Genomic DNA, 16,575 nt, shown 5'->3' on the forward strand with positions numbered 1-16,575 from the left:
CAATTGAGCGAAGCTACCGGTCGATAGTTGCTTGGCTCTGTTCTTAGCACCTTTTTAAAAATGGGTATAATCAGTGCCTTTTTCCAGCTTGGAGGAATTTGTTTTTCCTCCAAGATCTGGCAAAATAGGGAATGAGCAAACTCTGCCCACTCTTCAAGAGCCTGTTTGAGGGCATAGTTCGATAACCCATCAGGTCCAGGCGCTCTAGAAGTACTTAATTTATAATGGTCTCCAAACTGTCCTGGGTTTCACTGAATTCAGTGTTGGCTGTGTGCGTTTGGAAGCTGCCATTAGAGTGATTTAATCCCTCTGAGTGTACAGATTGATACTTTACGGCTTGACTGTGTGGATTTCTCCTTTGCAAACACGTTGATTGCTGCTTTGCTTGTTACAGTCTTGATCCCTACATCTGTGAAGGTGTGGCGATACTTTAGCGGACTATGACGCTTTTGTGAAGTCGTGGTCTCTCATTTGGCGAGAAACCAGCGAATTTTTCATCCTGTGACGCGCTTTGAAGTTTCACCATTTAAAGGCTCGGAGGTTCTTTCCTTCCTTTGCCTGTATAGAAGTTTGAATCTACCCTTTCAGCACGGTGTTGAAGAGATTAGTGGATGCTTTTTTAAAAAAAATTTCCCCTGAAGAATGTTCGCCCGAACTGGGCAGTGAAGAACAGAAACATGTTGGGATGGTTGTTGTTTTAGAGACACATTGAGATTTTTTTTGTGTTATGTTATGTGATATCTTTTGTGTCATGCAAATAAGTGAACTTTGTATTTCATGTTTTAGTAACTGTTTTTTAGTGTTTAGTACACTGTGTTAGGTGAGGGTAGTGTTTTATGTTTAAATTCAGTTCGAATTATTTGAATAAAAATTTGTTATACACATTTTTTAATCAATCATAGCAGACGGTCCAATTTGTCAGGACTAGTGATGCCGGAAAACCTTATAGAGTTCCTGTGTAAAGGGGGTTGGATGTAAGTAAAACAAGACGTGTTATCTTACTCTTTATTGTATTATACTGTTTGTCTAGCTGCCAGTTCCACACAGTGATCTTTGCAGGCAGACAGACAGGAGAGTTGGTCAATTTATCTGTCAGTAGTGATTTAAAATAATCAATCAATTTTTTTCATCAAGCATTTGGGTTTGTAAGGCTTCCCGAGGTGCACCTACTTTGTTTATCCATTCCCATATGAGTCTAGATTTCTTTTTGCTCAGAACTTCTAGCACGTTCTCCCCCTCCTCCTGCATGCATTTTGCTCTAAAGCTACACAGCCAGTTTTTGTATTGTGGCTGCTGCTTTTTTTTGGTAAAGGCTCGACTAATCAGGGGCATAGATCTCAAGGCCTTCAGGTGGGCTATACCTTTTATGTTCTACTGTTAAATCCATATTTATTGGCAAACTCAGGTCTCAGCCCTTGGTGGTCTATGTGCTCATATTTAGCTAAAAGGGGAACATAGTTGAATGCTTCCTGATTTGCTTCGCATCTCGACTTTAGGGCTGAGGTTATATCAATAACATCCTGCTGTCTGAGCCTAACTCTATTCCCACCTTGGGAGACCTTGGTGGCAAGTTTTCCCCAACACATTTTATTCCCTGAGGAAGGTCCCAGATGATTTACAAGAGGGAGTGATCACTAGCCTTCACCTCCTTGATTACCAGGGAGTGCATCTCTTGCTGAATGTTGGGCGACACAAAGCAGTAATCCAGTATTGCCTGCAGTGTTGTTGTTTGATAGGGAGAATTCTCTGTTTAGGCTGAATTTCCTAACCTAGTGAGTCCCCCAGCAGCTTTGCTGGATTTCTGGAGCTTGTTTTTTTCCATCCTGCCAAGAGTGAGACTCTTTTTCTCCCACTCTTGGACATGAATGTGTGTAATTCCTTTGAATGTCAATGTGTTCTATGGGCTATGGGGTCTTTTACTCCATAGGGTCTCATATGTTTTTCTCTGTGTGTTACACCGCATCCTACGTGCCGTAACACTGGGGCGTCCTAGCGGACCTCCGTCATAGACTCCATACCCGGGGACTGACTACTGTCTCCCCGGGCATGTAAAGTCACCATTGGCTTTACTAGCCTTAAATTTACTAACAGAACTAGTACAAACCATCCTATTGTGAACGTACTAGTAGGGGTAATTCGATTACTCCTGGATCTGTTCTTCGAGGGGGCACTGTCCCGTCCCCCCTCGTCGAGTTTTGGCTGGTGGCAGTGGAAACTACTTGTTATGTCGACCCCGAATATAACTCTATGGGATTCTTCCCATTGTTGGAGATTGATACTGTTTCTCGTTAATCTCTAACACACCTCCGGTCTACCTATCTTAAATAAGTCTATCGGATGGTATTTTCTGCCAGAACTCGGCTTTTTAAAATGGCGTCTGTGTTCGTCTCTGTGACTCCTAAACCAAAGGTTGAGCCCTTTGTTCCACTTTTGGCGGGCCTCTGTGGAGAGACCCTCCAAAGTGGTGCCATTCTGTCTGGGTTACCACAGGAGTGTGGGAGGGGGTTTAGGCACCCTGGACCGAGTTGCCTTGCCAACTCCGGTCGCACTCTGGTGTGATTGGCCCAAGTGGTGAGCCTCCCCGCTCACCACTTAGCGTGTGTTGATTGACAGCTAGGCTGAATGAATAGGGGTTTTCTGCATAAAAGCAGGGCTTTTGGGACTGGATCTTCAGAAGTCGCCACAGGACCTAAGAATCCGACAAGGGTAAAGCTGAGCCGACCTGCAACGACGACACCTCCGGTGGAGCCCTGCTGAACCGACTCACCACTTCCCAACGACAGAGGAGATCTCCCTGCCGGAGAGTCTCTTCCCCTGACTGGTGCGAACAACCAGTCCCCTTTGCTTTTTCTTCGCCTCAGGACGCAGTGGTCGAATTGCCCGTGCAGAGCACCTCGGCAACTGGATAGCCACTACCCCTGTACCGCGACCAAAAGGTGGTGCCTTGTGACGGAGCACTTCACGGCTGGTCTCTTCCCTGGTGGTGCACCGGACTTCACTTTTCTTCGACAACGAGATCCTCTCTACTCTTGGCAAAGACCCGACGTGCATCCACCACCAGGAACAACTGCCCCCGCCGGAGCTGTCTCTCCACAATCAAGGTACTGTGTCCGCCTGTCTTCCCTTGTTGCCGGATAGAGTGAGGTGTCTTAAACCTCGCCTCTCCATAGGGTCGCCTCCAAGCTTTCTCTAGCGTGTTGTTCTGAACTGGTTCAATCTTCCAATAACAATTTGCTACACAGACTCGAACGCATTTCCACAAAGAGACTTTTTGGGACATATCGCCTTGCCTCTCTCCGAGTGGGCCTGGCCTCTGAACTTTATGATCTATTGTGGTTGTTGTCTTCTTGCCTTGCATTTTTCCCGTGAAGTATTGAACTGTGTTGATTTCGTAACCTACTTATTTTTCTCTCCCGTCCTAACGAATACTAGAGTGCCATCTAGGTGGCAGCATACACCCCTGTCTGCAAATAAGTGATGCTGGTAAAACCTAGACTTGTCAAGCTATTGTTAGGGGGATTGATCTTTTGCTTCGTAGAGTAATTGTAACTGAATTGTTTGCCGTGATAGTGCCAGAGTGTTTTCTATAGATGTTCCGTTATAAATAAATACCTTTATATCTTTACCCTGAAGCCTTGTACGTGTTTGCTTGTCTTACTGTGAAGAATTGCCCTATATTGTATACTCCACATACTGCTTAAATCTTCTTGAGGGAAGTCTGACTGCTCAGCCACAGCTACCAAGTGAATCTGTGTGGTACAGACTGCTACCAAGTGGGTTTACTGCCAAACACCTGTAGTCCTAAATCTTTTGCAGTGGTCCCAGAGGGAACTGCACAGGTTTCCGCCTAACATTGTTCAACATCAGATGGTCCCTAATTCTCATCTCATGGAGCCACGCCTTTGTTTTCAAGTACTAGACATCTGATGTTCCCATCCCCCACCAGTATAATAAATGGGTCTTCCAGCAAACTATTAATGAATAGGTCACAGTCCACTTTGCCAGGCTTCCAGTACAAGTTAAGCAGTACAGTCACTGCAGGTTCCCTCACGTCAGGATATGTCTCTTGAACAATGATTATTTGCACCCAAGGGTTAGTAGTGCTATATTTCATCATTTCAATTGATATGTTCCTTTTGATGAGTGTCAGAAGTCCAGAATAAGGTCTACCTTTGGGCCCCTTCTGGGCTGGATTTGGAATGGAATAGAATCCTTCACAAATAGGCGGCTCAAATAGCCAAGTTTCTTGGAAAAATAAAATATCGAATTGGGACCGGTCCATGGAGATTTCGTTCATAAAATGGTCAAAGCCCCTGGTATTCCATGAGCCGATCTGTAAATAAGGCCTAGCGCTGCTCTCTATGCGCGAGTGGGCTTTAGATGGAGTAAGCACTGCATGTATCCAAGACCAGTCTTCATCAGTTTGAGAGAGTAGGCTGCCTGAGTTGGCATACTCAACTGTTCTTACTTCTTTAGGCTTCCTAGAGAAAGTGATCTTCAGTGATTGATCCAATTTATGTGATGATGTTGCTGATTTGCTGGAAGCTTTGACGGAGGACATGCTCTTTTCCTCCTCTAGCTTACTGGCTTTGGGTTGAGCTTGCGTAAACATTTTGAAGCCTGTTTGGATAATCCCAATGTTCATGCAAGGGTTCCCTGCACGGTTCCTCATAAGTTAAATCTTGCTTTAGCTCAAAGCCCAGTGACCGCAATGTGGGGGCAGGTTCCCAGAGCATTTTCTTTAACCGAGCCTGTTCTCACGTGTAATATCACTGAGTTGGTTCTAGTTTCTTTTAGGAATTCCACCAGAAGGATATCCTTAGAGGACATTGACTGGAGTCCCGGGATATAGTGCAGCAAAATCATTACATTGCATCTATTCACAATAAACCCATTGTCCTCCTGAGATAGCCGTTCAAGAGAAAGAGTTAGCAAATCAGCTTTATTCCATGTATCTTTCCTGGACTCTTTCCTGGGGTGTCGCCGAGCCTTTGGGCTGGCTGTAATCAACACTGGAAGATCCATAATCTCCTGTTTTTTTCCCATGAAAACCCTACAGTCCTCTAGGGTCACAAAACAATCTTTACATGTACAGGGATGATTCAGTTGGTTTGATTTCAATATCGGAAATGTGGATTTCAGCTTGAGACTCAGCCACCACCTCACAATGCTGGACCTCCGTCTGTGTTCTATTTAAGCAATATAACCCGAGTGTCGGGGGCATTACCGCCTTACCGAAGGCCCCATGGCATTACCAGAGTCGGTTATTGCCCCCGACGCAGCGGTTATATTGATATTAGTCCCCCGGCCCGCAAAAATTGCGTGACCAGGGCATTAAAAGTTTTTCTTGTCTTGAAACGCTGCAGCGTTTCGGGAGAAAAAAAAAGAAAATGGCCACCACCATGCAAAGGGAAAACAGAGTCCGTTTTCCCTTTCCATGGTGGCCATCGGGAGTGGACGCGCTGGGAACACAAGTGTTCCCAGCCCGTCCGTTCCTGAAAAAGGATCAAAAAGAAGGTAAGTGGGGTTGGGAGGGTGGGAGTGGGATGGGGGAGAAAAACAAACAAAAACCTACCTGTGTCCCCGGCGAGGGCCCCACTCCGAGTCTCCACACGGCTTGAGGCTTCCCTCGTCCCCCTGCCGGGGACGCAGGAAGAAGAAGGTAAGTTGGGGGGGCAGTGGGAGGGAAGGGAATAAAAAAAGACTTACCTGCGTCCCCGGTGGGGGGCGAAGGCAGCCTCTCAGCCGCAGGGAGGCTCAGAGCGGGGATGGCTGAGGGGCTGCCACGCCCCCGCCGGAAACAATGGCTGTGGAATCCCGGCTGAGGGATTCCCGGCCGGGTAACGACCCGGCGAGAGCCAATCAGAATGCGTGTTGCATTCTCCTTGGCTCTCGCCAGGTACTAATCCTTTGTAGGGTCTCCTATGATGATTCAATCGAGTAGACTGAAAATTCTATAGAGGAGACAGAATCATCAGCCTCTATTTCAAGGCCACTTTCGCTAAGGCTTTTTAGGATAGAGGCATTGGGATGGATGCATGAGTCTATTGATGGTGAAGTAGACTCAGAACCTCAATTCACATCTTTGCTCCTCGATGCATTGGCTGGAATAGGCGGGATTTCAGGTGACTTCAAATTGTGTAAGAATGCTCTAAAGGAGGAACATTTTTTTGATTTTTTTACACTGGATAAATGCAACTGATCGCTTTGCTTTCCACTTTTTGCTGAAGATGGAATCATTGGAGTTGGTCAAATTTGGATTGTCAGACTGCAATGGAAGTTCCTTCACCAGCGGGGCTTCTGTGGGTCCTCACCGGGCCTCACGGATGTCACAGCCTCTTGGGATCTGATTTTCTCAGAGGGTTCTCGCCTCAACTTCCACTAGTAGTGGGTTATTGACTACCTGGACCGGCAGATTCTTTCGGGAGATTGCTCCAACTGCCTGATTTGAATCTCCATATTTTTTCCTTTTTTTTCAGGTCCAGCAGTATCTGCATCTGGTTAACTCCCCTGTTCAGCAATCTTCTCGAAAATATTCCGTCCTGATACCCCTCCCAACTTATACCCTGCATTCCACTGTGGTCTGCAAAAGTTCTTACCCATTTTTGGGAGTCCAGGGTTGGTCTACACTCACCAAGTCGCATAGTCTACTTTGTCATTCATTCAATTGTTCGGCTTCATAATAAAGCCTGGCTTGGATTTTTGTAGAGAATGATTCAAGGTAGATCAATTTAGAGTGGACTATAGCAAGAAGAGTTGCTTGGTCTTTAAAATCTTCATTTATAGATTCAAATAGTTTGATGAAGGGTGCTAGAGAGATGGACAGTGCTGACATAATTTGTGGTTGAATTTGTGAGATCGTAAGAGTATCTGCTTGTGATCTATGAGGATGGATGTCCGGGGAGAAAACGGAGTCACTTTGGGAGAAGCCACAAAATCTTGCGTGGAACCCAATGGAATAGCAGACAGAATGGGCAACCTTGTGGGATTAACTGTTATAGGTGTTTCCGGCTCCAGAGGGGAAGAATTAGCCCTACAATCGTTCCCCATCCTCCTTTCTTCAGCTGTTTCATTGGCAGCTAAATCCCCTTTTCTACCCCTGCAAATCCTTTGGGGGACAGGGGTTGAAGAGTTCATTTGATTTACTCTCTGATTTGTAATGGGGGAAGCAAGTTATTTTAAAAGTTCAGATACATGTGCAGGGTGAATGTTCATTTTCCAGCCTGTCAAGGGATGCTTGAATGAGCGCAATGTCCTAAAATAGGCACACAGACGGCATAGAAGCTGATAGCACCAAAGGGGACGTTGGAGTCCCCTCACCAGAAGTCCCCACAAGTTTTGACTGTGATGAGCATCTGGGAGTTATAGTTAGTTTAGGCAAGGATTGCAGAACCTCCAAGTAGGCCACCATGATTGGCTCTCCTGTCCCTGAAAAATCAGTATTGCCCCAGACCCCTATTGGCATTTTCAAGTACACTCAGTGAAAGTTGGAGTAATGGAGCAGAGTGATCATGTTCATTTGTTATAGGTGGATCATGTGCATTTTTTTATAGGTGGATCAAGCCCTTCACAACATGATTTCCCAGAGCTTAGTACATCCTTAAAGGCCGGTGGAATTTTGGGAGAGTGATTCCCACTCTCCACTTGCAACAGCTCATCATCGATAATGTCATGTCTAGATAGATTTGTTTGTGTGACCCAATTTGAAAGAGAAGTATTAGTAGGTTTCAAAAGAAACCTTTGACAGAAAACGAGGGGAGAGCAGAAGGTTCACCCACCCTGCCCGAACCGAAGGAGGAAGAGGAGGCAGGTTCTTCCCCACTGGGTTGGTCGGTTGCGTGAGCTGACTCACCGTGAATAGTCTGGAGTCTTGTGTGACCTTGCACTGTTTCTCCCTCAGGCTCGAAAATTTCGCAGTGTTAGTCTAACAACAAGAGTCAAAATAATTGATGCATATGTCAGCTGCTGCCTCCTGCCGTCAACTGCGAGACTCTGCAGACTCTGTGGTGCTCTGAGCCTCACAGCGGTATTTAGCCTCCTCCGCCATAGAATAGGCAGTGAAGAAAGACTCTGTCAAAGCTCACAGCCACTGCTACTGCCGACAACTGCAAGACTCTCCAGACTCCTCAATATAAGAATAACTTCCAGTAGCCCTCTGCCTTTGGGTCAGATAAAATACCCCAACAGTACGACATCTGACATAGTGAAGTCATGCATGCGATGTCCAGTAATATCTATCACCTGATTAAGAACCAGCTGATCGGAATGCACAGCAGCATTTGATAGACAGCCTGACAAGGACACTGTGTTCAAAGATGTGGTCCTCAAGGTTCTCCCACAAACAGGTTGTGGAGTCCAACATCAAAACCCTGCAGGCTAGGCTGGCATATCTGCAGGATTCCCTACATTGGGATGCAGTTGCACAGAGGAAAAAGCCTGCAGCTGGAGATTTTGACATCTTTGTACTCCCATCACCGTCAGTTGGAGAGCTTGAGGGCTTCACTGCATGATGAGTTTTTGACTACAAAGACCAACCTCCACCAGGAGATGGACGCCTTGAGGCAAACGCTCTCCCACAGCATCACAAGTGAATACACATGCAGAGTCTCGGGCCACTCAGGAGGAAGTCCATCGTGGCCTCTCAGCCATTGCATTACTCATGCATCCATCTGTGTCACAAGTGGTGCAAGCCAATGAAGACCAGGCTTTGGTACTGTGTGGACAGGATGCTCTACCACCACCCTCACCATCACCTGAGGTACCACCACAGGATGACAGTCCCAGACCACCCACACAACCTCAAACAAATGTGCCGTGATGTCCATGAGTCCGTGGAGGGGGTATGATATTTGAGAGGTCCAACCAGCACCCTTTTCAACCCTAGTCCCCATACCCTCTGCTGGACACTGGTCCCCATCACCCAATGCAGAGGCACAGTAGTAGGTGGAGGTGGTGAGGGAATCACAGCAGAACAGCTCTGCCAGCACCTAAGGTTGTGCCCGGTCAAACATGTTGATGGCTGTTGATGTTTGCACTACAACATCGGCATGCTGTGGCACATGCAGGGTTTGTATGGATCATGTGATTTTGTAATGGTGATTGTCACTGAAGATGTGATTTGAGCCACCTGTCTGTGTGTTTGCATGTCCTGTTGATCATCCATGCATGTTCTATGTGTTTCTGGTTACACTTCCACAAAGGACAGCAGACTCAGAAGTCTGTGCTGCACTTATCCTCCTCGAGCCATCAGTAGCTTTTGACACTATCAACGACAGCATCCTCATCAACAGACTCCACTCTCTAGGCCTCATGGACTCTGCATTTTGATTGTTCACCTCTTACCTTGCTGACTGTTCACAAATCTACTTCTCACCACCCTTCTCCTCTCCCCTGTCCTGTCCCCAACAGGGTCACTACAGGTGGATGCTCTATGCACCATACTCTTCAGCCTGTGCCTGATCCCCCTCCCAACCTGAATCTGCTCACAAGACCTATTATGCTACAACGGTACTCATTACACCCACATACTTTCCAAGATCCCTAAAACCTCAGCTGCTCCCCATTGTGACCTCACCACAGGCCACACAGAGTTTAAGACACTTCCTGGCAACTAACCACCTCCTCCTAAATCTTGGTGGAAGTGGCATCATAATTTGCAGTAATACAGCACTCTTTCACAAACCCTCCCCCGGCTGTCCTCCCTGGGCACACTACTTTGGCATCCAGCTCAGTGAAGTACCTGGGATGCACCATGGATTATGACAGAACACTCTATCACCACATGAACTCTGCTTGTAGATCCTTTCAATCATGGGATGGAGAGTGCCTTGCTGGGCCTCTAGTCTCATATGCTAGACATCTTAGAGAGAAGTGGGTCAAGGCTGCTGATCCTTTGGGATTTATCGCTGCCTTCGACCTGCTGGATCATAATCGCCTGTTGGATGTGTTGGATACCATCAGGAAATGCTCACTAGAAGCTATTGGCTGGATTATGTCCTTCCTGAGTAATAGGCTTGCCGAAGTGTGCTGGAGTGACACTAGCTCTGATGCTGAGCCAATTTACTGTGGTGTACCTCATGAAGCATGTTTGTCTCCAACATTGATTCATCTTCATATTAAACCTCTTTACGAACTTCTAACTAACATGGGAATTCACTTCTCCAATTATGCATATTACACCCAACTGTTGACGGAAGGTATAGTACGGACTCAGTAATATTAGATGGTTGATGGGGTGCTCGCAATGCTCAATACCATCTGAGGGTGTTGAGACAAGTCAAACCATTCTTGTCACCTAAGAATCAAGAGACCTTGGTCAGGGCAGCTGTGTAATGACTATTGATATGATAAAATATGATATGGCATTTATACTGCGCCTATACGCAAGCGTTTCAAGGCGCGATGCCCTCTTAAAGTATTGCAATGCCCTCTTAATTGGAGCCAATGAGAGCTGCCTAGTGAGGTTGAAAGCCCTTTAAATTGAGCTAGTGAGAATTATCTGCGACATTCTAAAGTGGGAACATATCACTTGTGCTAGGAAGAAGCTGCACTGGTTACCCGTGCTTGCTAGAATCAGATTTAAGGCTCTCTCTCTGGCTCACAGGTGTATCTATGGAGAGGCCCCAAACTACCTTAAAGAAAGAACACAACTGTATGTCCCTTCTAGGTGTCTTCATTCTAATGCAAAAGACAGATGGATGTCCCAAAATGCAAAATAAAACAGAGGATATGGACGTTTTATTTTTCTTTTCTGGCAGCAAAGGTTTGGAAAACGCTTCCTATAGAACTCCATCTGCAAAAGCACTATTTGTGCTTTCAAAAACACTTGTAAACATTTCTTTTTGAATATTTGTTCTTTCACCATACCCCTCAAGGCTGATCTGTTAGATGTTTAGTTCAAAGTAACAGGGTTCTCGCTTGTTTGTAGTCACATCTTTTCTTAGTCCCTTGTGTCTTTGTGTGCCCTGGTACCTGCAGGCTCCGGCACTCTACAAATAAACAAATAAATACATTATTAAATACATCTATACCTCCAAATCCATAGATGACTGTTCCATTATCTATCCTATCCTCAAAGAGTCATGTCAATGTTGGCAATCATCCTCTCCGGCCTTATTCCATTTCACTGTGCGCCCCTTCCTATCAGCTCAGAAAGCTACAACATATCCAGAACAACACAGCCTGCCTCATCCTTGCACTCAACATCAGGGAACAGATGACTCATGCAATCCAGGTATTGTCCGATGCACCACCTTCAGGACCATTTGCGTCACCAACTGTGCCCTTCATGAGATGTGCCTTGACTACCCCTAACAATGGCTCACAGTCCAACGACACTACAGAAAGCTCACATCAGGCTGTGCGCTGTGCCTTGCGATCCCTTCCCACAATTCAAATAAATTGAATTTAAGGTACTTAGTTCTGCATCAAGGCTCCCACAATCTGAAACCCTGTGCAACTCAGCGTCCACCAAGTGGTGGGCCACCTTTCCTTCCATAAGGCACTCAAAACCATGCTCTTTTCTTTCCCAAGCCGAAGAAAGGGCACACCCTGCGCAATATTACAGCACAGATTGGCCTGCTGGGGACACCATGCCAGCCCATGGCAGTGTTGTGCTGCATGTCATTGCTGTGTTGATTTTCAGGAGTCCAGCTTATTTTGGCCAATAGAGGGGCTGGCCAAAAGGTGTACATTGGCTCATTTCACGCAGATGGCTGGCCAGCCTACCTGTATATCTCCATGTACTCCACAGAACCGATTTAGCACACTAGGACCATGCAGATGTGTACTGCTTCACACATGTGGTCCACTGACAGCCTTTACCTGTGTTCTACATGCATGCCAATTGTTGCTTACTGTTGGTTTTTTGTTTTCCGTTCTCTCACCTTCAATGTATTGCAGGACTTTTCTTTTCAAAATTGTTATTCGAATCTTGCACTGCGAGTGACTGAACTATATGTGAATGTATATTGTGGGCACGTGCATGTGAAACACAATCACCTCCCCACAGGTTATGTTCATCTGTTGTCCCTGCAAGTTTTTGCACTATACCCTATGATCCCTGCCCCCTTCCTGGGAATGGCTCTTCCTGTGTGTGGGCTCTAATGGAGGCAGAAGCAACAGCTGCAGTGTGATGCGATGCCCATGTACTGTTGCATACAACGGGGGTTCTAGGTGGCTGTGGAGATATCTGGAGTCGGGATGAGTAGGAATGGGCCTTTGATCATTGTAACTCAAAGAAGGCTCAGCTTTAAAGAGTAAGCGTACGCTTATTTATTTATTTTTTGCATTTGTAAAGCGCCCTGCAGCCCACGGGCATAGAGGCGCTGTCAAGGATACTTAAGAAGGCTTGCTTGCGGGTTTCAATAAGCAGCCCAAGAAGTATATAACGTATGCTTTGGCTGGTACAGTTACAGAGAAACATTATTATACATTGTTAGGTGTGAAACATTCAGTGATGGAGCATATGTCAGGAATCGTACAGGAGGAGGCCCTCTAGACAAAGATCCTAGTTTTTATTACCTTGCGGAAGGCAGCATGGGATTTGATTGATCTGATCTAGTTTGGGAGGTTGTTCCAGAGAGAAGCTGCCATTGTTGGGAAGCTCGAGCCCCCAGCTTGTCCGTAAAGCACGTTTATTGTAGAAACGGCTGGGAGGTGTTAGATGGCATCAAAGAATCAAACTAACATGTCTCCCTGAACCACACAAGGAATAGGCATTTTATAAAATGTGTGACAGTTAAAACACTCCAGGAGGTTTTGTTACAAAGTCAACCCCCACACATGATTTGTTAAACCTATAAAATATAACCATATTCCCTTCACTTCCCAAACTTCTTATTGGATACTTTCATCTAAGCACCATCCTCTTTAACTTATAATTGCATGTTTCATATTTATGCTACACCCTTATATGGGACCCTTCCATATTTGGTCATAGCCCCATCTCCTATTTACACAGTTTACACAATTTACACACAATTTCAATTATCACAGATTACGTCTGGTTGGAAACTTTTACACCTACTTGTGATGCACATGGCTATTCTATTCTATGGAAATGTCAGGTGGCTCTGGGGAACCACAAGGATGGGCACATGCACGGTGGTGAGACTGCAAACACCTCAACCAGGATGGAGGTAATTGCTTATAGGAAAAGGGTCCACATGACCAGTACAAGTCAAGAATTACTGCCGTACCTCCAGCCAGTTCAGCAATCTGAAGCGTGAGGCTGCAGTTTCGGTTTGTGCCATCGGCCTTAAAACCCTGAGAAAATTGTGTAAGTAACTGGATCATAACAGGGTTCTCTGGCTCCTTGAGCCATGTTAAAAAGTTCACATACTTTTTCCATACACTTCCACATACTCAGTTTATTTGTGCTACCCCTTCTTCAGGAATTCACACTAATCCTCCTGCTCTGCAACTCTTCACCCTTTGCTTCCATTTGTTGTTCATGATGATTAGTCCTTCAAGATTAAACTGTACTCTTTGCATGCAACAGGCATCCTTCTGTTTTTCCCCATCTGATGGGAAACATTCTTCTTCGACTGAAAGGATAGAAGCTGCTAGAGTTTGCCCCTGAAACTGACCTTGAACCCTGCACAAGGCTAGGTGCACTAGACACCTTGCCTCCACTACTTTTACTTCACCGGGAATAAATAATCTAGGGACACCAGAAGCATGGGGAATAAGAGAGAAAAATAACACCACTCTGTTGCTCTCTCTCTCCCCACCCTCTTTATATATTGATACCACAAGTTATCTTATATGAAGAAGTGTGTGTCATTTACTTTTTCTATTTTCTTCCCTATCCATAGTACTTGATATCTAAGATCAATTTACATTCCTACTATCAAGAACATATACTACAGAATCAAGAGGGAAATAGATCTGCACATTCTCATACACATTTTAAATGCATTCTTTTGTTTTACTGTCTGAATACAATTCTCAATCTCTGTGCGCCCCTTTCACTGGCATGAACTGCGTCTCCTTAGGGCACACTTATCTTTTTACGACTGCTCTTCCCCAGGTGTCAGTGGACGGACTTTGGTGTCCCTTTGTATGTCATGGACGTGGATCCAAGTTGTAAACCCCTCCACTTTGACTGCAGTCAGTGAAGCGAAGATTACTTTATGAGGCCCATATAAACGCTGTTCATTCTAGCGGCAAAAAAAGGAACGCACATTGACCGAGTACCCGGTGAATAGCAATGGTTGCTGCTGATCTTCTTGTTCCTTGCTGTCTCTTTCCGTTGCTTGCTGATGTGATGCTGTAACCTGTGAAGACACAATCTTAAAGGTCTTAATTAAGGTGCAAAGATATTCCCCTAACTCTTCACCAAGAAGCTCTGCTGACTTATGTCTGTCTGAACCTGTGCTTGCGGGTGTGAGTGGTGTTTACACTCTAGGCCCTGTCTCCCGATCATGAGGACTGAGGTGGTGATATTTCTCTGGTTTATTTCCTAATTAAAACAGGGCCAATGGAAGACAGTAGAACCAACTCTTTCGCAATTCACTATATAATTTATACAACTGCATTTTAAGCAAACCACTGAATTCTTTCCACTATCCCACTGAGCACAACCTGTGCTTGATTCCCAGAAGGGATGTCATCTCGGCAAATGATGCATTACAAAAATTGATCCGATTATCTGATCTCAGGACCTCACATATTTACTTCCCTGTAAATACCTCCCTCGCAATATAAATGTAACTGCTGATTTTGCATCAGGGTGCACAGAGGGACCAACCTCAAGCCATCGGGAAAATTGACATAAAATCCCAATCAAATAGCTGAAATGATTACACTTTTATATCAAATTGACAAAGTCAATGTGGAGTTCTCTGAAAGGACCTCATGCCCATGTATTGCCCCTCTCACTGCTTTCATGGTGTTACCAGGATTGACTTCTTTACAAACTATACAATTCCCTTTGAAACTACTTACCCGTCCATTCCTCCTGCATTTCTGTTGCTATTTGTTGTCGGGACATATGTGATGGATAATGTAGTTAATCTAGAGCCACAAGAAACAGTTCTCCTTCTCCTCTTGAGGTGCCTTTCCCTGCATTTCTACTATTTGAAAGGGACTGCAGTATATGGGACTGACAATTGCACCTGTTGGGGCACCATTTCAAATTTTGGAGGTTCTGGAAAGGGCAAATATACTGCTTCCTTTGCCTCTCTATCTGCAGCATCATTACCAAGTGCTATTAAATCAGGTCTGTTAATATGCGCTGTGCACTTCACTATTCCTACCTCTAAGGGCAATGTTACTGCTTCAATTAGTCAGGATAGAAGCATGTCATGCTGGACTGGGGTCCCGTCAGATCTTTTAAACCCTCTTCTCTTCTATCTAGATAACCCATAGTCACTGTCTTCTCCTTACTCAGCTCTAGCGCCTCGATGAGTGCCACTAGTTCTGCAGCTTGTGCGGAGTAATGGGGAGGCAGCTGTTTCTCCACTCCAACCTGGGATTCCCCATCCACAAGACCTGCAATAGCCACTCCTGTGTGCCTCTCACGAGTGTCCTGTTCAATTATTGACAACCCGTCAACAAAGAGTACCTTGTCTTCTTTCAAGGCATCCTCCTAAACATTCTTCCTCTCTTCTTCTTCTCCCTCATAAGTTTCACAGTCGTGGAAAATGTTATCAGGTTTCACTGGTTCGGCTAAGAATGTTGCTGGATTGACTAGATGACACCTGACAGGATGCATGGAAGCATTTGACAAAATAACTTCATACAGTGATACCATAAGTCCATACGCTGGACTTAGACTTTTCCAAGATAGCAAAAACTGCATGCTCCTCATACATCACTGAGCAGCCCATTTTAATGGTTGACTTTTATGTCACAAATGCTGCCGCGAGAGCTTGTTCACACAAAAACTGACCTTGCATAACTGAATCCAAAAGCCCACTGTAGTAAGCAAAGTGCTTGTAACTTAATGATATTTTTTGAGCCCGGACTGCAGTCATTACCTTTCCATCTGTATGTGAAAATAGAAAAAATGGTTTCCTTTAATTCGGGGTCGCCAAACTGGAGCATTACTGATCAAAGTCTTGAGTTCCTGAAAACATGTTTTCATTTCTTCTAACCATTTTAGCAGACCCTTCTCCTTTCGTGCTTCCTTAAGTGCTCAAAATAGGGGCCTTGTGTAACTAGAGTAGTCAGAAATCCAGGACCTACAATAGTTACAAATCCCCATAAACTGCTTCATCTCTTTTACCCTAACTGGTTTAGGTGTATTTTTGACTGCAGCGGCTCTCTCTGGCATCACCTTTCTCCCTGCTGACAATATTACCTGTCCCAAATATACTATTTCTTTCTGGCAATACTGCAATTTCTCTTTGTCCACTTTGTACTCCTTCTTTGAGAGCAGGGTGAGCAGCATGATTGAGTCTCCTTAACATTGCTCCTCTGAAGCACTACAGACCAATAAGTCATCCACGTACTGAATTACGGTAGTGGACACTTGTAAATTTCCCAAATCCATTTAAATGACACTGTTAAAAATAGTCAGGGATACACAATACAGCTCAGGTAACTTTGTATGCTCAAATCTCTGCCCAC

Source organism: Ambystoma mexicanum, chromosome 2q, assembly GCF_040938575.1.
Source record: "Ambystoma mexicanum isolate Mex_15411 chromosome 2q, UKY_AmexF1_1, whole genome shotgun sequence".
Classification (NCBI taxonomy): domain Eukaryota; kingdom Metazoa; phylum Chordata; class Amphibia; order Caudata; family Ambystomatidae; genus Ambystoma; species Ambystoma mexicanum.